The sequence below is a fragment of the Hyla sarda genome, chromosome 6, assembly GCF_029499605.1.
Source record: "Hyla sarda isolate aHylSar1 chromosome 6, aHylSar1.hap1, whole genome shotgun sequence".
In the NCBI taxonomy this organism is placed as follows: Eukaryota; Metazoa; Chordata; class Amphibia; order Anura; family Hylidae; genus Hyla; species Hyla sarda.
Window position 1 is genome coordinate 303,135,219 of NC_079194.1, and position 20,321 is coordinate 303,155,539.

The window sequence follows — 20,321 nt, forward strand, 5'->3', positions numbered from 1 at the left end:
TGTCTGTCGGATCTCTATAGATGCTTCAATGCTCGTTTATTGAAGGTTTCCAAAACTGAAATCTTCTCAAAGTGACCGGACCAGATTCTGTATGGTTGGACTAAGGTCCGGGCTAATGTAATTAATGAAAGGTGGAGGGAAACCTATTTCTGAATCATGCATTTTGCTTACCTAGGCTTTAATCTCCCGGCTTTCTCTTCATTTCCTGATAGAATCACGTCCTGTCCTAAAGGTGATAGCCATGGCACAGATTTTTATCATGGCATTGCAGGAGTTTTGGGAACAGGTCATTTCCTACATAGCCAGACACTGGGGAGGGGCAGGTCCCCTTGACTCCTCAGGCACTTGTTTCATTCTGTCAACCTTGCTGAGGCGGAAGTTGTGGGTTTTCCTTAGTGTACCTCATTTTATCCATGTTATCCTGTTGGTGGCGAAACAGGTGTTTCTCCAGGAGTGGATCAAATCTGAAATACCGGCCATAACCAACATGGTGGAGGAAGTAAAAGGTCTATTTGGAGGTCGACAGAATGGACGTGGAACGGCATTAGGAACATTGTGACAAAATTCTTTGCTAAATGGCGTACTTTTCTTACTGTCCATTACTCTAGAGCTCAGATTGATGCTTTTGTTCTGCCCTTCCGCCACACTGAGTGGTACCGTTTGGCATCTCTGGGAAATACTTTGGGTCCTTTACGTCTCTGTGACCCTGTCCCTTGATGTCGGACTAAGTGTTACTGATTGTGTGGTAGTGGAGCTTTCTACTGAGTACTAGACGCTTTTCTTTACACCTGTATTGAAGTATGTATGTGGGAGGGGTTTCTTTTAGACCTGTTTCTTTATTGCTGGTATTGTATCCTTATTTATGATTCCATGTTCGTGGCACCATGGGTACTGCGTTACCCAAGCGCCTTTGCACACTACTATTTGCACTGTTTTTACTACTATTGTACTATGGAAAATTTAATAAACATAGTTTAAAAAAAATTAAAACTAAAAAAACACACACCTGGCTTTTTTTTTATTTTATTATTTATTGCTGCAGCCTTCAATTGCCAGCACAAATCAAGTCATTTAATGCTATCTCTCCAGTAAAAAAATAAATAAAAGATTGTATGTGCGCATGGTTGTACAGAGTCAGGGTCCTGTAACATATGCATACAGCAAAAAAAATAATAATAACTAATTGTATTTATATATTTAAAAATCTACTGCGCACCAGTCATCTCCACAGTGATTACAAAGCCTTGTGTAGCAGTCTTGGAGCTGACAAGACGGAAATGACAGCATTATTTCACCAATTAAGAGTCTGAATCATTAATAAACAAGAGCTTCCCCAATTTTGTTTGAAAGAAGGGCTGACAGACCGCCAAGGCAAGAACGCTGGCCCATCAACTGGACTTTTTAGCAGTCTGGAGGGGGAGGAGAAAAAAAAAAAAAGGGGGGGGGGGGTGGTGGTGTCACAGCTCAATATTAACTACACATAAACAATATTTTGGGAAACAGGTGTTGCAAAAACTACAACTCCCAGCATGCCCAGACTGCCAGCTGCTGTCTGAGCATGTTGGGAGTTGTTTTGCAACAGCTGCTTTTCAATGTTCCTGAACCGGTGTACCTCCGGCTGTTGCAGAACTACAACTCTGCATGCCGGGAGTAGTAGTTTTGCAATAGCAGGAGGCACACCGGTTCGGAAACACTGATCTATGTGTACATTAGCCTCTCGACTCTATGTTGACTCTGGATGTCAGAGGAGAAAAGGGTCGGGAAAGTGTCCCTCTGCACAACACATGCACTACTGTACACAGGGATGGGAAGTGCATGCTGGGAGTTGTACTTTTGCCACATTTGTAGGCACCCTTGTTGGGAAACACTGATCTGTGTGTACAATGCTAGTAGTTGCAGTTTTGCACCATCTCTAAGTCCACGGTTTCCTGTGGCTCTCCAGCTATAGCAAAACTATGACTTCCATAATGCAATTCAAATCATGCAAGTTTAATGGGGTTCCGCTGCAACCCACAAGTGGCTCAACTGCAGCCCCTGCAATCGTCATTAATCCATCTCGGATTTCCTGTCAATAAAGGGTTGCGGCCACTTGTGGGCTGCAACACGACCCCATTCACTTGCTTGGGTTGAGATGTTTGGCAACTAGAAATTGCCATGTAGCAAGAACCTTAATGAGTGAATGCCATAAATCAATCCAACTCCTAGGATGCTTCGTCCAGGCATGCTGGGAGTTGTAGTTTTGCAACCGCTGGAAATCCACAGGTTGGGAACACTGATATAAAGTAGGGCAGAGCAACTTCTTCTCCCTACATCTCCAAGCGGGTCTGCAGTAATGATGTCATGTTTGCATGTAACGCACTTGACCATCATCAGCAATGCCAAATGAACAATGGACAAGACTTTGCTGCAGGCCCCAATATTAATACAGTTAACGTACCTATATTAGGCTCAAAAACTTGTATACAGTGGGGGAAATTTATCAAAACCTGTCCAGAGGAAAAGTTGGTGAGTTGCCCATAGCAATAAATCAGATCGCTCCTTTCATTTTGCAGAGGTCTTGTTAAAATTTAAAGAAGCCATCTGAATGGTTGCTATGGGCAACTTTTCCTCTGAACAGGTTTCAGTCAGTCTCCCCCAGTGTTTTCAGACATTACATTAAAAACCTGGAAACCAGCTAAATGATTGGATAAAAAAATATATATATATTCTCTACATGTTAACATATACTTCAGCTCTTGAAACTTGTTTATGTATGTCATTTTTTTTCAACAAACATTGCTCCCTAGCCCATGCTGCCACATTCCTCACATACTAGTACCGCACCCACGTGCCAGTATAAACCATTCTCAATCAAATTAAACACCTATTAAATATAAAGGCGCTAAAAGCATTTTAGGAGTATAACTCGACTCCAGAGGTAAAGCAATGTTATTCGTTCACCATAACCTAAGACATCCCTACAGCTAGCAGTATATCTAACAAGTCAAAATGTAAAAGCATTTATTATTATTTAAATGTATTTATTTTAAGTCTAAGCAAAGAATAAAATCTAACATTTTTAAACGTTGAAAAAAAAATGTATATTATATTATATTATATATTATATTATATATTATATATTATATATATATTATATATATATTTATTTTTTATTACACACAAAAAAAAAAAAAAAAAAAAATCCAAATGACAAACTATGAATAATTGCAACAAAAAAAGAATACTAAACAAAATATATACCAAATATATTATATACACATACATATATACACAAACACACACAATCAGTACATAAACAATGCCAATGAGCAACATATGCCAAACCTACAGGTCACATGGAGAATTACCACCACAAAAAAAAAAATTTATGTAAATAAAAACAAATAAAATAAAAATATATCTATTTACATATATATTTAGACACATATACATATATTATATATATAGCTCTCTAGGTGGAAAGGCAACTTTTCATACAGCTCCTGAGTAAAAGAAGGTTCCTGTATAAAGGTTTAACCAGCCCCTCAGGCTCTGTGCTTATGGGATTTACAGTACATTATTTCATCATTAAAATAGCTTCCAGTCTCTCATGGGAAGTATACGCAGCAGACAGATCTAAATAGAAGCTCTCCATCCCTAAATACATTCCACAAAGCCATAATTATTTGTATCTAGGAGATTAAAACACATTCACAACCCATACCACATAACTAAACCCTCAACATATTACTCTGTGCAAATAGTAAATAAAATAAAAAATTTTCCACCAAAAATTCAGAGCTTGTAAAAAATTCGGAGTAGGAGTGCGGCCAAGTTTTTTGAGTCCCCGCCCCCTTTCTTTTCAATTTTAAAATTACACGGGGCCGCATGGAACAAGTAGGAACATGTGAAAAGCCGTCAGCTGCTCCCCCTGAGAACATCAGCGCCCACCTGCAGCAGCCAGAAGCTCTTCACATGCCCCTGATCTACACATTGAATCACCCTCCCGTCACAAGACTCCAAAAACCCAACAGAAAGCCATTTAACCCTTTATTAACACTACAACAAAATATGTATTTTTTTATATATTTTTTTAAACTATGCCAATATAGATCTATAACACTAAACAGTTTTTTTTTTTTTTAAATTCAAACTACAAAATTTGGGAATGCAGGCAAATGCCAGCGGAAGAACACACACAAAAATAAAAAAAATAAAAAAAAAACAAAAAAAAAATTCTTCGGGCATATGTTCTTCAATAAACTATCATCCATAGACAAATGTTATTAATGTTGATACAATGTGTAATTTATTGAAATTTGTACTATAGAAATGGAATCACACATGCAGGTTTTTTGAGCCAAAACCAGGAATAGATACAAAATGAAGACTGATAACATCTTTCCTTTGTATCCAACTCCTGCATTTGGCTACACACACACAGTATCAAAAAACTGCAGCATAGACATAACATTTTGCTATATAAGAAGTTTGAAAACGCAACATCAGATTAATAGCCCTGTTGATATAATTCATGTACAGATGCAACGGTCATTGTTATACAAGATGTAAAATATATATCATGTAAAAAAATCATAATTATCTTAAATTATGATTTTACTTAGTTTTTGGAATAAAAAATATTTTATATATTATTAATAAAAATATTTTTATTATATATTTTTTAATGTGTATATATTATATATAAAATATTATTATTTTTTTTTTTTATTATATAGATATACACTCCTCTATAACAGGTGTTAATTTAGAGCAGTGATCATCCCCAACTGTTACAAAACTGCAACTCCCAGAATGTCTGGAGAGTCTGGCTGGGCATGCTGGGAGTTGTAGTTTTGCAACAGAGAACCACAGGTTGTCAGGGGTTGGATGAAAATCCTAATTCACCAGCAACGCCAAAATATTTTGTGCACATTCATAATAACTGGCTTGCAATAAAGAATAGCTAAAAATCTAAACAATAATAAATAAATACTAAAATTTTATTTAAAAAAAAAAAATATATATTATATATATATATATATATATATATATATATATATATATATATATTTTTTTTTTTTTTTTTTCCCCTTTGTCGTTATCACAATGAACTCCTCTCGAGAGCTCAAGCTCGGCATCACAAATCACAAACAGATTTTTTATTTTTTTGCCAGGGATTTTCAGTCCTCCGGCTTGTCTCCCCCCGCCTCTAGTAGGAGTGTGCTTAAGTGGGTACATGACTGCAGAATATGTTTGCACTTCACAAATAAAAGGACAGATGATCACACACATCACCAAGGCAGCGGCAGCCTGTGCTCAGACCTGCACCTCCAGAACACTGGCAGCGGCGGTGGCAGCAGCAGCGCCAGGGAGCAACAGATTACAGGAGCAAAAAAGGGAGGAGAAAAGGAGGAGGAGGGGGGGGGGGGGGGTGCATTTTCCTACCAGAAGGGAAGTTTGCAGGAGAGGAATCCTGTTGGATTTGCTCAGAGCTTTCTCCGCTATTCTCCGGGATTCCGCTGACTCCAGACACTGTCACCTGAACTTGGAGGGAGAGGAGCAGCCCTGGAAGAAGAAGGGGGGAGATATATATTTGACTTTCATGTCTTCCTATGGAAGCTGCTGGGAGCGGACATTAGCCGGAATGAAGGGGGGGGGGGGGGGGAGATGTCTCCTGTGGGATTGGGGGGCTTGGTTTCCCTTTCCCAGGCAGCTTTTTTTTTTATAAACTTTATCAGAATCACATGACCTCCTTCAGAATGTAATGCATGCACAATTTAAATGCACACCACCGTGTCACGTGTCTTGTCCCTTTGTACAGTGAATGACCCCCATATGCCAATATGAACAACTGGAAACTATTTGACAAGTTTGTTTATTTTACGACCAGTAGTGTACCCCAAAATCACTAAAAAATAAAACAGATGAATTTAACATTTTGAAATAGAAGTTTACCTCCACAGTGGTTGCATAACTACAACTCCTAGAACGCCTCCATAGGATTCGGCTGCCAGGGCATGCTGGGAACTGTAGTTTTGCAACAAGGGACACATGTTGGAAGACACTTTAAAAACACTTCAGCCCAAATATCCAGATTACTACCAAGTACCCGTACACCCCCAAAATTCCAAGAATTCCCCCCACCACAAGTTGTGGCTCCCCAGCAGATGCAAGACTACAACTCCCATTATGCTCTTCTGCCTTAACATCACATATAAGTACCCCAACTACTCTATGGTCAATACACCCAGACACTGAAAAACTAAAGGGTTCCCAACCTGTGACAAAACTACAACTCCCATCATGCACCAAGCAATCCAACATTACAACTACCAAGCTAATGCAAAACTACAACTCCCATCATGCACCAAGCAATCCAACATTCCAACTACAACTCCCATCAAGCACCAAGCAATCCAACATTACAACTTCCAAGCTAATGCAAAACTACAACTCCCATCATGTACCAAGCAGCCCAACTACTCTAGCTTTTACAGCCTAAATTTTCAGCTCTCAAGCTCATGCAAGACTACAACTCCCATCATGCCCTGACAGCCTCCAGCTGTCAGGGCATTCGGGGGTTGTGGCACAAGTGCTCCAGTAACCCAAAAAAGTTAAAATCCCAAAAACTCATTGGCTTACAAGTGTTCCCAAACATTTGGCTGATGCAAACCCACAACTCCCATTGTGTTCTTCAACCCCAACACCCAATAATATCAGTAAGTACCCCAACTATTCTATAGGCTATACATCCCAACAATGCAAAGTACAAGTGTTTGCCAAGCTGTGGCACAACAACTACTCCCATCATGCTCTTCAGTCCTCCTCCCACCCATACGACCAGCCCAAGTACAAGTGTCCTAGCTAATGCAAAACTACAACTCCCATCATGCACTCCGGTACTCTTCCTGCCCCCTCCCCCAAACTACCACCAAGTACTGAAGTACAAAAATCCAGGCTGATGCAAAACTACAACTCTCATCACGCCCTGACAGCCTTCGACAACAGAGTGCCCCCCCGTAAACTACACCAAACCCCAGCAGAGTGCCCCCCGTAAACTACACCAAACCCCAGCAGAGTGCCCCCCAAAAACTACACCAAACCCCAGCAGAGTGCCCCCCAAAAACTACACCAAACCCCAGCAGAGTGCCCCCCGTAAACCACACCAAACCCCAGCAGAGTGCCCCCCGTAAACCACACCAAACCCCAGCAGAGTGCCCCCGTAAACTACACCAAACCCCAGCAGAGTGCCCCCCGTAAACTACACCAAACCCCAGCAGAGTGCCCCCCGTAAACTACACCAAACCCCAGCAGAGTGCCCCCCAAAAACTACACCAAACCCCAGCAGAGTGCCCCCCAAAAACTACAAACCCCCAGCTTGCTCCAGAGTGCACCCCATAAACTACAGAGTGCCCCCATAAACTACACCAAACCCCAGCAGAGTGCCCCCATAAACTACACCAAACCACAGCTCGCTCCAGAGTGCTCCCCCAATAAACTACAGAGTGCTCCCCCAATAAACTACAGAGTGCTCCCCCATAAACTACACCAAACAACAGCAGCAGAATGCACCCCCAAAAAGTGCAGAGTTAGTGAGAGGCTTGGCCTGGAGCCCCCTGAGCAGTGAGTGGTGTGTCCTCCCCGCCCCCCCCCCGGACCCCCTCGTTCCTCCCCCCGTTTCCCGGCTCCTCTCCTGACAGACTCCATGTACACCCCCCCTTCCTCACACACAGAACTTACCCCGGCGGGCGGGCGGCTGAGGACACCCCACAAAGCTGAGCACCACCAACTTCTCCCACTCTGCCTATTGTCCGCTGGGCTGCCGGGGGGGGGGGAGGCGGGCACCCCGGGGAGGGCCGAGCACGGTGAGGGGAGCGGGGACTCGGCGCTAGCGATGCGAGGAATGCTCGGAATGAGGACAGGAATGAAATGAACGTCAGGACCGAACCAGCGGAGGAGGCGTGGCCCGGGTGACGTCATGCTCCTCCCTCTTGCCGCCCCGGGGGCCGTGCCCTGACGTCACGGGGAAGTCCGGAGTAGGCGGGGAGGAAAGGGCCTGGTCAAGCTCCGCCCCTCTCGCGCCGTCCCCCTTTTCCCGCCCTCACAGTGGGGCGTGGGTCACGTGACGTGGGGAATTGAGCGGGAGCTGCCTGAGGGGTGCTCGAGCGCTGAGTGTGTGAGGGGGAAGGAGACGACATGGCGGCCGGTGTGTGCCCGCGCCTCACCCTGACACGGCTCTAGGGTCTCCTCACTTACCGTCTGTACACTGCAACAGACATTTATATGGAAACAGTGGGGCTCAGGTACTACTGTTTTTATAGTTAAAAATTTTGGTGGGAAAAAAAATTATATTTTACTGACTGATTCATCATTCTCTGCGCATTATCCCAACATTTTTTTTTTTTTTTTACGTTTTCCAGGCTGCGATTTTTCACTTTCAACAGAGAGGTTTAAAACTTTGGCGCGCTTTTGCATATTTCTGATTCGCTGAAGTGTATCTGTGATTTAACAGAGAGAAAACTATGTTGTAAAAGAGCGAAAAGTGACGTCCCAATCAGCCCGACTGAGCAGCCGGGATATGTTTTATGTTTATTTTTTACTTTGTGGCATCTAAGAAGTTAATGCCGAACATCACCGTGACTGGTATTAGCCATAGGTCCTGGCTTCTGATAGCAGTGGGAACCGGTCCACTATGACGTGCGTCATGGAACGGCGCAGCTTCTGAGGGTGCGTCATAGAACGGGCGCAGGGTGTAGATTTACGTCCTTAGGGTAGGGTCACACAGAGCCAGTGGCCAGCTTATTCACGCTGCGGATGCGCCGATGGCGCTCACAAGAAACCCCCCGCGATCTAGAATGCGGGTTCTGAATCTTCAGTTTCGGAGACCTCCGGGACTGGGGACGTGATGTCACGCCACGCCCCCTCCATTCATGTCTATGGGACGTCCCCAGTCCCGGAAACCCGGAGGTCTCCGAAACTGGAGATTCAGCACCGTCATAGAATGCGGGTGCTGCAGGGAGATCGCGGGGGGGGGGGGGGGGGGGGGCGGACTCAGCAGTGACCCCCACGCAATCCGTAATCTTATCCCCTATTCTTTGGATAGGGGATAAAATGTTTTTGCCTGGAATACCCTTTTAACAACGCAGGACGTCATATCTGGTCGTTTTCGGCGGCTATTAACGTCCGGGACCCGCGGCTCATACTGGACATCACCGATCGCAGTGATGCCCGGTATTAACCCTTCTGACGTGGCTTTCAAAGTTGATCGCCGGGTCTAAAGTGAAAGTACTGATCAGTGCCTGCAATCAATGTACTGCATGTTATAGTCCCCTATGGTACTGATTCAAACGTCAGATCACGGCACAAAAAATGAGCTCTCATACATCTGCAGAAATAAAAGGCTACATATGAGTCTGTAGGTGCAAAATTGAAAAGGTTAAAGTGGTATTCCAGGATTTTTTATTTTATTTGATTACGCTACAGGGGCTGTAAAGTTAGTGTAGTTCATAATATAGTGTCTGTACCTGTGTGTGACGGTTTTCTCATAATTCTTCTGTGATTTTCACTCCAATTTTTATCAGCATACAAAATGACTTGTCTCAGATTTTTCCCAGCTTGCAATGCGGCCGAGACCTGACTCATTAGTCAGCTGATGACAGGGAGCCTGTCTGCTTTAATGGAGGGAGGGATCGCTGATCAATCTGCAACTAATACAACAGTTGGAGGCACACTGATTGAAAACCACAGGTCTTTTGATTGGATGCAGCTCATTTGTTTCAATGGGTGGGGTGGCTGATGTGTGGGAGGGAGGAAAGTGGAATTGTGGGATTTTTAGACAAAAAAAGAAAAGTCAAACAGGAAATACCAGTTCCAAATACCACAAAAAGCTAGCCATAGTGTTATGGTGATCTGATGACATAGCCATTTAGCCCCAAGACAAGCACAGATCCTTCCTAAGCATGACCATTACTGTCTGCTAGGTACGCACTAAAATCATCTTATGGTGGATTACCCCTTTAAGGCGGGCTCAGGGAGGACAGAAACCTCCCGTGGAGCAGAAGGGCAAAAGGTGAGGAGGAAAAAATGAAATTGGAAAAACCCTGAGTTCTTAAAGGGTTAAAGGGGTATTATCCAAAGGATAGGAGATAAGATGTCTGCTTGCGGGGGGTCCGGGCGCTGCGATCTCCAGCCCGGCTCCCTGGCGTTCAGAACATGTGTTCGGAACGCCGGTTTCAGGCAGCTGTAGTCGTGAAGTCACACCCCCTCCATTCATGTCTATTGGAATGGGGCGTGACGACTGTGTGGTCGAGCAATAAATGTTCTGAACATTGGAATGCCAGGTCTGAGATCGAGGGAGTCCCAGTGGCTGGACCCCCCCCTCCAGCGATCAGACTTCTTTTTCTCTATCCTTTGAATAGGGGATAAGATGTCTAGGGGCGGAGTACCCCCTTTAAGGTGATAATACAGCCACAACCTTTAAATAACTGCTACATAATGTTAGGGCCCATGCACACTACAGATAATCTGTTTGTAGCAGAATCCTATTCATCTCAGTTGAAGTCTGCTTGGTGCACGCTATCAAAGTGTCACACCAGAACTTCCTATGTGGATCCGGATTCCACCAAAAGAATAAACATGTTCCTTTATTAGTTGAAATGCATTAAAAAAAGGCCATTGGTCAACGGGACTTTAATTTTTGAAATAAGATCCTGTGTAAAAGAAGCACCGATTCAGTGTAGGGCAGATCTTCTGATGGAATTCTGATTGAAAATCCAAGCTGAATTTCCATAGTGTGCATTGGCCCTTACTGCAGCTCACAGGAATGCATGGCTGCTGCAACATAACGAGACATCACCAGGTGGAAAGGGGTTTAAAGACCGATGTCTAAAGTTATTTTAACTGAAAATCATGTGGCTCAGCAAATACTATAATATTTCAATAGGTCTCCGTGGAATAAATGTGGTAAAACTGTATGTTTAGGCATATGTTTGACATGTCTACATCTGGAAATTTTCTGCATAAAATATATATTATTATTAAAGAACACAAAAATTGTCATTTTACAATACAAGTCAATGTGCAGACATATCCAGATGTAGCAAAACAACTTAACATTCTCTTAAACAATTTAGCCCAAATCTACCGTAATAATGTATTTGCACATGTTTAGTTGGTGCAACATATTTATCATTAATTCAAAGATATTTGCACTTTGCTCAATAGTTGAAGTGCATATGTCAAATGTATCTCAAAGGTTCGTTTTGGGCACCTTCCGGCTGGTATATGTCAGTATTAGAGATGAGCGAAGTTACAGTAATTCGATTCGTCGTGAACCTCGCTGGTCGGCGGTTGCTGACTTTAGCCTGCATAAATTAGTTTAGCTTTCAGGTGGTCCTACGAGAGAGTCTCTTAGGACTGTACTCACCTTTTCCAGCCCACCGGAGCACCTGAAAGCTGAGCTAATTTATGCAGGCTAAAGTCAGCAACCGCCGAGCCGCGAGGTTCGTGAAGAATCAAATTACTGTAACTTCGCTCATCTCTAGTCAGTATACTTTTTTTTTTTCTACAACTAGGGAAAAGTAAAGATACTTGGAGCAATGTGCACCATATTTATTAAAAGACGTGTGCCCCTATTTAAGCAATTTGGCACTTTTCAGGCAGTTTTTCCTAAACAAATATATGCCTGCTGTGAGCATTTGTAGATATTTGCTAAAATTTTTATTTTCCCTGGAGACTATGCCTAGTGAAAAGAAACAAAAAAGTAAGTACTTGCCAACCCACACTTACATGTTGTTCCCCCGTAGCTCTCATTCGTCTCTGTTCGGTCCCCCGTAGTTCTTATTCGGCTCTGCCCAGTCCCTCATAGCTCTAATTCGGCTCTGTCTGGTCCCCTGGTCATCTCTTTTCTTCCTGCATTTAAAGCAAGCAACTTGCTGCAGGACCTGCCAGCTCAGCCAATCACTGGTCAAGACGGGAAAGCAGCCTTCCATTGGCCTCATTGCATAACTATCAATTGCAACCTGTGATGCTCCAATGGGTGTCAACACCCTGTGTCACCTACTGTTTGATTTTGGCCCAAATTTGAGAGGTGAATCGAAGTGTCCACAAGGTATTTACCCTTTATCCTGCTAGACTTTAGCGAGTGCTTCCTGTAAGGTAATGGTTGGCCAGGTAGATTAGTCTGAGAGAGCCTGCAACAGATTGCAGTGGGGATTGAGCAGCTTCAATGTGGAGATGTGGCAGTGTCCAGGTGGTACAAATTGCTGCTGGATGATTAGCAGGCTGGATGTAGGTTCAAGCTTGTCAAGCACATGAGTCAACAAGGTATACAAGGTGTAAGCAAGAGGAGGGTCACCAAAGGAGGAGAGATGTGGAACAGAGAATGCAGCAGTGAGTGCCGGGACACGTGGCATGCCAGCTGACGCCAATTATATTGAGCCACACTCATTGTACAACTGTATCATTATTTCAATTATGGTTGTACTACCATATCCTATCCTACCATACCTTTAGTATCCTGATAAGAATCCTTGTGAAAATCACAAAGTCACCTTTATAACCTTTTTTTTTCTCGAATAGGAAACCCTTGACATTGTGTTGGTGTTGCAGTTTACATGTGATGTTTTGGCGTCCCAGTCCTATTCTTATTGTATATAGCCTGCAAGAAAGGCAACTGTACTGTGGATATATGGTTGTCCTGCAAAGACAGCTAAAGCTAAGCATCTGAATACATCACGTTTTAGCAGATGGCCTTTTGAGAGCAGAAATACATGTAAAAGATCAGCCTATGACTTGTAAAAACAGATTAAAGAACTTCTTCTTTCATTGAAAAGATAGGAAAGGGAGGTCAAGTGATTGAGGGAAAGTAATTTTGTTCGATGCGTAGCTTGTAAGAATTTAGGTTGTTAACTGATGACAACCAATGTTTCCTAGAACCCACATCTGTATGACCATATGCAATTCCCTACATTAGGCTAGTTATGTAAGGGATTTCTGTTGCTCCATATTCATGCCAAATTCACATACAAACCCTCACAAAAAAAATATACTGTAGACTTCGCATGTAAAGCATATCAGCTTTTTAATTACATAGCTAAAACATCCCCAAATCACATGAAATTGTCTATTTCTTCAGATCACATAGAGGAAATAATTATGGAATCATCAACAAGAAATCTCATTAGTAATTTCTTCTCTTCAGCTTTTATGATGCCTGAATTCTTTGAAGATCGACGTCCGCTAATGATAAATAATATCAAGTTGTTGTTAAAGGAAAACTTTCACATGTTCACTCCCGCACTGACAGTGCGGGGGACACTGATTCATATGATCCCTACCTTGCCCGGATCCGACTGCTTAATGTGACTGCTTAATGATATCACCCTTATCCAATTCTCCATCCATGATTCTTCTTTTGCCCATGTAATCTTTCCTGCACATCACTGAGAATGCCACAGTTTGTCAAGAAATGTTGAATGACAAGATTTAGCACATGTGCCATTCTGGGAGAGTGTTTCTTCCCTGAGAGGTATGCAAAATGTTTGTAGAGGAGAACCTGAATGTGTCAAAAGTTGAACCGGATTGGAACAGACGAGGAGGCCACCACCTTACTGTGCCCATCCTCTGGAAGGTTTACTTTTCCTGAGCCTACAGGTGCAGCAGCGTGACCATCACTTGAGATTATCAGACCAGCAGGCCTACATCTGTTACGTTTGACAGGTGTTCTGGCCCTACCTCAGCTAGACTCTTCTTAGTTGACCGTACTGTAAAATTTGTAACCCAATTTCTCTCGAGTAAGGAAATACCTCATGTGGATGTCAAGTGCTCTGTTGGTGCACTACAAGGCTCAAAAGGGAAGGAGCGACAATGGGATTTTGGAGAGTGAGTTTTTCTGAAATGGCTTTTGGGGGCATGTAACATTTAGGAAGCCCCTATGGTGCCAGAACAGCAAAAAAAAAAAAAAAAAACATGGCATACTATTTTGGAAACTACACCCCTCAAGGAACGTAACAAGGGGTCTGCTGAGCCTTAACACCTCAGGTGTTTGACGACTTTTTGTTAAAGCCTGATGTGTAAATGAATTTATTTATTTTTTTCACTAAAATGCTGGTTTTACGCCAAATTTTACATTTTTGGAAGGGGTTATAGGGGTTACATCTCTTCTGGGTATGGAAATACCCCATGTGTGGACGTCAAGTGCTCTGCGGGCGAACTACAATGCTCAGAAGAGGAGGAGTCACATTTGGCTTTTGAAAAACAAATTTTGCTGAAATGGTTTTGGGGGGGGGGGCATGTCGCATTTAGGAAGCCCCTATGGTGCCAGAACAACAAAAAAAAACACATGGCATGCTATTTTGGAGACTACACCCCTCAAGGAATGTAACAAGGGGGATAGTGAGCCTTAACACCCCACAGGTGCTTGACAAATTTCTGCTAAATTTGGACGTGAAAATGAAAAATTTGATTTTTTTTCACTAAAATGCTGATTTTGCCCAAAATTTTTCATTTTCACAAGGGGTAATTGGAGAAAAAGCCTCCCAAGATTTGTAACCCGATTTCTTCGGAGTATGAAATACCCCATATGTGGATGTAAAGTGCTCTGCGGGTGAACTACAATGCTCAGAAGAGAAGGAGCGCCATTTAGCTTTTGGTGAGAGAATTTGGTTGGAATAGAAGTGGGATGCCATGTGCGTTTACAAAGCCCTCCGTGGTGCCAGAACAGTGGATCCCACTATACCCCTCACAGAATTTAATAAGGGGTGCAGTGAGTATTTACACCCAACTGGCGTTTGACAGATCTTTGGAACAATGGGCTGTTGAAATGTAAATTAAATGTTTCATCTTCACAGACCACTGTTCAAAAAATCTGTCAGACACCTGTGGGGCGTAAATGCTCACTGTACCCCTTATTACATTCCATGAGTGGTGTAGTTTCCAAAATGGGGTCACATGTGGGGGGTTCCACTGTTCTGGCACTATGGGGGCTTTGTAAACACACATGGCCTTCAATTTCGGACACATTCTCTTGCCAAAAGCCCAATAGCGCTTCTTCTCTTCAACAGTTGTAGTTCGCCTGCAGAGCACTTTACATCCACATATGGGGTATGTTCCTACAAGAAATGGGGCTACAAATTTTGAGGGGCTTTTTTCCTATTCTCCCTTGTGAAAATGAAAAATTTAGGGTAACACCAGCATTTTAGTGAAAGAAAGAAATTTTTTTTTTCATTTTCACATCCAACTTTAACGAAAATTTGTCAAACACCTGTGGGGTGTTGAGGCTCACTATTCCCCTTGTTACATTCCTTGAGGGGTAGTTTCCAAAATGGGGTCACATCTGGGTATTTATTGTTTCGCGTTTATGTCAGAAACGCTGTAAAATCAGCCACCCCTGTGCAAATCACCAATTTAGACCTCAAATGTACATGGCACGCTCTCACTTCTGAGCCATGTCGTGTACCCGCAGAGCAGTTTATGCCCACATATGGGGTAGTTCTGTACTCAGGAGAAATTGCATAACAAATTTTGGTGGTCTTTTTTTCCTTTTACCGCTTGTGAAAATTTACAGTATGGGGCAACACCAGCATGTTACTGTAAAATATTTAATTTTTTTACACTAACATGCTGGTGTAGACCCCCAACTTTACCTTTTCATAAGAGGTAAAAGGAGAAAAAGCCCCCCAAAATTTGTAATACAATTTCTCCCGAGTACAGAGATACCCTATATGTGGCCCTAAACTGTTTCCTTGAAATACGACAGGGCTCTGAAGTGAGAGAGCGCCATGCGCATTTGAGGCCTAAATTGGGGATTTGAATCCTCCACAAAAATACCCTACAGCAGTGTTTCCCAAACAGGGTGTCTCCAGCTGTTGCAAAACTCCCAGCATGCCTGGACAGTCAGTGGCAATACTGGGAGTTGTTGTTTTTCAACAGCTGGAGGTTTCGTTTTGGAAACAGTGTTGTGCAAGACGTTTTTTTTCATTGGGGGGGGGCGGGGGAGACTGTATGGGTATGTGTATATGTAGTGTTTTACTTTTTATTTGGTGTAGTGTAGTGTTTTTATGGTACATTCACACAGACAGAGGTTTACAATGAATTTCTCGCTGGGAGTTTGAGCTGCGGCGGAAAATTTGCCGCATCGCAAACTTGCAGCAGATAACTTGCTGTAAACCCGCCCGTGTGAATGTATCCTGTACATTCACATGGGAGGGGGCAAACCTGCAGCTGTTGCAAAACTACAACTTCCAGCATGTACTGACAGACCATACATGCTGGGAGTTGTAGTGATACAACAGCTGGAGGCACATTGGTTGCGAAACAGAGTTTGTTACTTAACTCAGTGTTTCGCAACTAGTGTGCCTCAATCTGTTGCAAAACTAGAATTCCCAGCATGTACAGTCTCTCAGTGCATGCTGAGAGTTGTAGTTTTCCAACAGCTGGAGGCACACTGGTTGCAAAGCACTGAGTTAGGTAACAAACTCGGTTTCACAATCAATGTGTCTCCCAGCTGTTGCAAAACTGCAACAATCAGCATGCATTGACAGTCGAAGGGCATCCTGAGAGTTGTAGTTTTGCAACATCTGGAGGCACACTGCTACACCTCCAAGCATGTCCTTTGGTAGTCTGTGCATGTTGGGAGTTGTAGTTATGCAACAGCTGGGTGCACACTTTTTCATAGAAAAAATGTGCCTCCAGCTGTTGCATAACTACAACCCCCAGCATGCACAGACTACCAAAGAGCATGCTGGTAGTTGTAGTTGGAACTCCAGCTGTTGCAAAACTACAACTCTCAGCATGCCCTTTGGCTGTACAGGCCTGGGGGGTGAGGCTGAACAGGCCTCACCTCCTGCTGTATCCTGCCGCCTGCATCGCCGGGACCATCGCCGCAGCTGCTGCCGCCAGCACCGATCCTGAGGGGACCCCCGCTGGACCAGGGAAAGGTAGGAGACCCCCGCCAGCCCCTATCGCCGCCATCTTCGCCGTCCCGATCGCCACCCAGCAGGGTCGTGTTTGGTCGGTCGTTCCGACCGATCAATCACGGATGTGCGGCAGCACCCATGCCACCTCACTCCTGCCGGGTAAGGGTGAATGGGGCTGTCTCGGACAGCCCCATTCACCCTTTTTTCTGGGTCACCTGGTCACCAGAGACCCGATTGACCCGGAAGAGCCGCAAATCGCAGGTCTGAATTGACCTGCAATTTGCGGCGATTTGCGCCGACATGGTGGGGTCTCAGGACCCACCCAGGGATTTGCACGGGGTGCCTGCTGATAGATATCAGCAGTCACCCCGGTCCGGTCCCTGCCCGACGAGCGGTGGGGACCGGAATTCCCACGGGCGTATGGATATGCCCTGCGTCCTTAAGGACTCAGGATGCAGGACGTATGCATACGCCCTGTGTCCTGAAGAGTTTGTCACACACATCAAGGCTTCAAAGCTATAATTTAAAGCTAAAAAGAGAAGGGTGAAATATTTGCCTTACAAAATTCTTTAAGGCAAGTAGTTAGCGACCCCAATAGTGTAGGGGAGTTGGTTATTGAATTCTTCTCTAAACTGTACCAGTCCGAAGGGAAAGCAGATGAGATTGAAAGTGAGGATTTTCTCAAAAAGTACAATTTACCTAAATTGTCAGAAGATCAGAGGTGTAGTCTAGATAAGGAGATTACAGAATAGGAAATAAAATATACATTAACAGGGGTGTGGAAAAAAAAAATATATATACTTGTCCAAGGGACTAAAGCAGAACACAATCTACTTGTCACACAAGAAAATCCACTTGTCCCGGTGGATCAAATAATTTCAACCGAAATAGTATGTAAATAAGGTCTTTATTAGTTTCTGCACTTTCGTTTTTTTCCTCCTCGTCCTATAATAGCCATAACTCCTATTTTTCCATCTACAGACCCATGAGAGGCTTGTTTTTTGCGGGCGGTGTATACTTTCTAATAACACCTTTAATTTTTCCATAACTTATGCTCTGAAAAAAAAAATGTGTGAGGGGAAATTGAAAAAAATGCTAATTTGAGGGTTTTCGGCCTGATTACGCCAATACCAAATTTGTTTTGCTTCCTTCATGTTTTAATCATTTTTTTTTTTTTACTTTTTAATTTTTGTAAAACATTCATGACCTATAAAATTTTTATTTTTCCGTATACTGGGCTGTGTGAGGGCTAATTTTTTGGCCCGTAATATACTGTTTGTATGGGTACCAATTTGGTATTGATCGGACTTTTTGAACACTTTTTTACTTAATTTTTTCTGGGATATGAAGTTATAAACATAAAAAAAAAAATCACAGAATTGCGTTTTTTATGTTAACGCCATTTACCGTACGGGATATAAAATGTTATTTTTAAATAGTTTGCACAATTACGCACGCGCCAATACCAGATATGTTTATTTTTATTATGTTTACATATTTTTATATGGAAAAGGGGGGTTGATATGAACTTTTTAATACAGTTTGGAACATGATGGACTAGGCAGGAGATGTGTGGGTGTGTAGGTCTAGTAGTAGTAGTAAGCAGTACAGTATGGAACAGGATTAACAAGGCAGGATGTTGGGCTGTGTAGGGCTAGCAGAAGTAGCAGTACAGTATGGAACATGGAAATGGCAAGAGATGGGTGGCTGTGTAGGGCAAGGAGAAACCTCAACCACAGTAATACAGTATGGAGCATGATAGACAGCCCAGGAGATGTGCAGCTATATATGGCTAGAAGTAGTCGCAATTTTGAGAAATTTGTCCAGACCCCAATAATGTTTCTTAACAAATTAAGGCTGGGTCCACACTACGTTTTGTCCCATACGGGAGCGCATACGGCAGGGGGGAGCTAAAAGCTTGCGCTCCCGTATGCGCTCCCGTATGTCATTCATTTCAATGAGCCGACCGGAGTGAAACGTTCGGTCCGGTCGGCTCATTTTTGCGCCGTATGCGCTTTTACAACCGGACCTAAAACCGTGGTTGACCACAGTTTTAGGTCCGGTTGTAAAAGCGCATACGGTGCAAAAATGAGCTGACCGGACCGAACGTTTCACTCCGGTCGGCTCATTGAAGTGAATGGCATACGGGAGCGCATACGGTGACATACGGGAGCGCGAGGTTTTAGCTCCCTCCTGCCGTATGCGCTCCCGTATGGGACAAAACGTAGTGTGGACCCAGCCTAACTGTTATGTTCTTCTACTATGGTAAACTTGTCAAGTTATTTTCCCGGGTTAACATTTCCTTGAAATCAGACACCGCTGGCTTTCTTATCCTTTCCATCACCAGGATTAAACTAAGCTGATTGAAACGACTCCTCATCCAAACTTAGGGGTTATATTTTAGAGTGTTGTTCAGTAAATTCAGTATAATTATCAGTGACACGTTCTCACTACCATTACATCAGAAATTGTATCACGCCCATAAAGCTGGGACTGCACACACTTTTGTTGCTTAACAGTTACATTGTCTCATGAGATTTCTGCACTTTTGGCCAGCTACTAGGATGTAACTTTCATATTTATTTGTCATACAAATGTTGCTCGAAAATCTCAACTTCATTTTCTAGTAGTTAAATGCATTTCCAATGACTAAAGTTTTAGCGCAAGAGTTACTACTGAAACTATTGCAATTTAGAAAGTGCAGCCCAGTGCACAAAGTCTATGTCCCTCTGAACAGTATTTTACACGTATTATATAAATTAATACACACAAACAGTTGAGTTACATTACTTATCCTGTACTGATCCTGAGTTATATCCTGTATTATACTCCAGAGCTGTACTCACTATTCTGCTGGTGAGGTCACTGTGTACAAACATTACATTACTTATCCTGTACTGATTCTGAGTTATATTCTGTATTATACTCCAGAGCTGTACTCACTATTCTGCTGGTGAGGTCACTGTGTACATACATTACATTACTTATCCTGTACTGATCCTGAGTTATATCCTGTATTATACTCCAGAGCTGTAATCACTATTCTGCTGGTGAGGTCACTGTGTACATACATTACATTAATTATGTTGCATGTTTCGTGCGCCAGATTTTGCATCTGAAAAATCCCCCCAAAAAACACAACCAACTCTCCGCTTTACTCATAAAACCTCCAGGAAAAAAGGAAAGTTCCTCTAAAGAAAAGGGGTGTGTCCCTGACAGGAGAAGAATCCCAACAAATCTACTAATGTTCCCACATAGAATGTCTTGGATTTGAGCTCTTAAAAACCTGACAGCCCAGAGTAGTTGAGTAGTAGTTAAAAAAAAAAAGTCTTTTTTATTTATTTTTTATTTTTTTTTTTTTTTTCAAGTATGGTAAAGTGCCACATTAGTAAAATAAATAAAATGGAAAAATGCCTGTCAGGA

At 42.9% G+C, this 20,321-nt stretch overlaps 1 protein-coding gene and 1 long non-coding RNA gene across 8 annotated transcripts in view; one reads left to right on the forward strand and one right to left on the reverse strand.

The window, feature by feature from the left end:
- TEAD1 (TEA domain transcription factor 1) overlaps nt 1–7,987 on the reverse strand; it is a 189,022-nt gene extending 181,035 nt beyond the window's left edge. For 2 of the 6 annotated variants that reach the window (XM_056527975.1, XM_056527970.1), the window contains exons 1-2: nt 7,723–7,985; nt 5,428–5,547 (exon numbers count right to left, since the gene is read on the reverse strand). The gene's annotated coding sequence lies outside the window, so the exon portion shown is untranslated. Of the gene's footprint in view, nt 1–5,427; nt 5,548–5,937; nt 6,010–7,722 lie in introns of all 6 variants that reach the window. The other 4 variants (XM_056527971.1, XM_056527972.1, XM_056527973.1 and 1 more) reach the window with 4 other exon arrangements.
- A 144-nt stretch (nt 7,988–8,131) lies between these two features.
- The window catches only part of LOC130277347 (uncharacterized), a 111,144-nt gene continuing 98,954 nt past the window's right edge, over nt 8,132–20,321 (forward strand). For both annotated transcript variants that reach the window (XR_008845434.1, XR_008845433.1), the window contains exon 1: nt 8,132–8,285. This is a non-coding gene — a long non-coding RNA (uncharacterized LOC130277347). The remainder of the gene's footprint in view (nt 8,286–20,321) is intronic.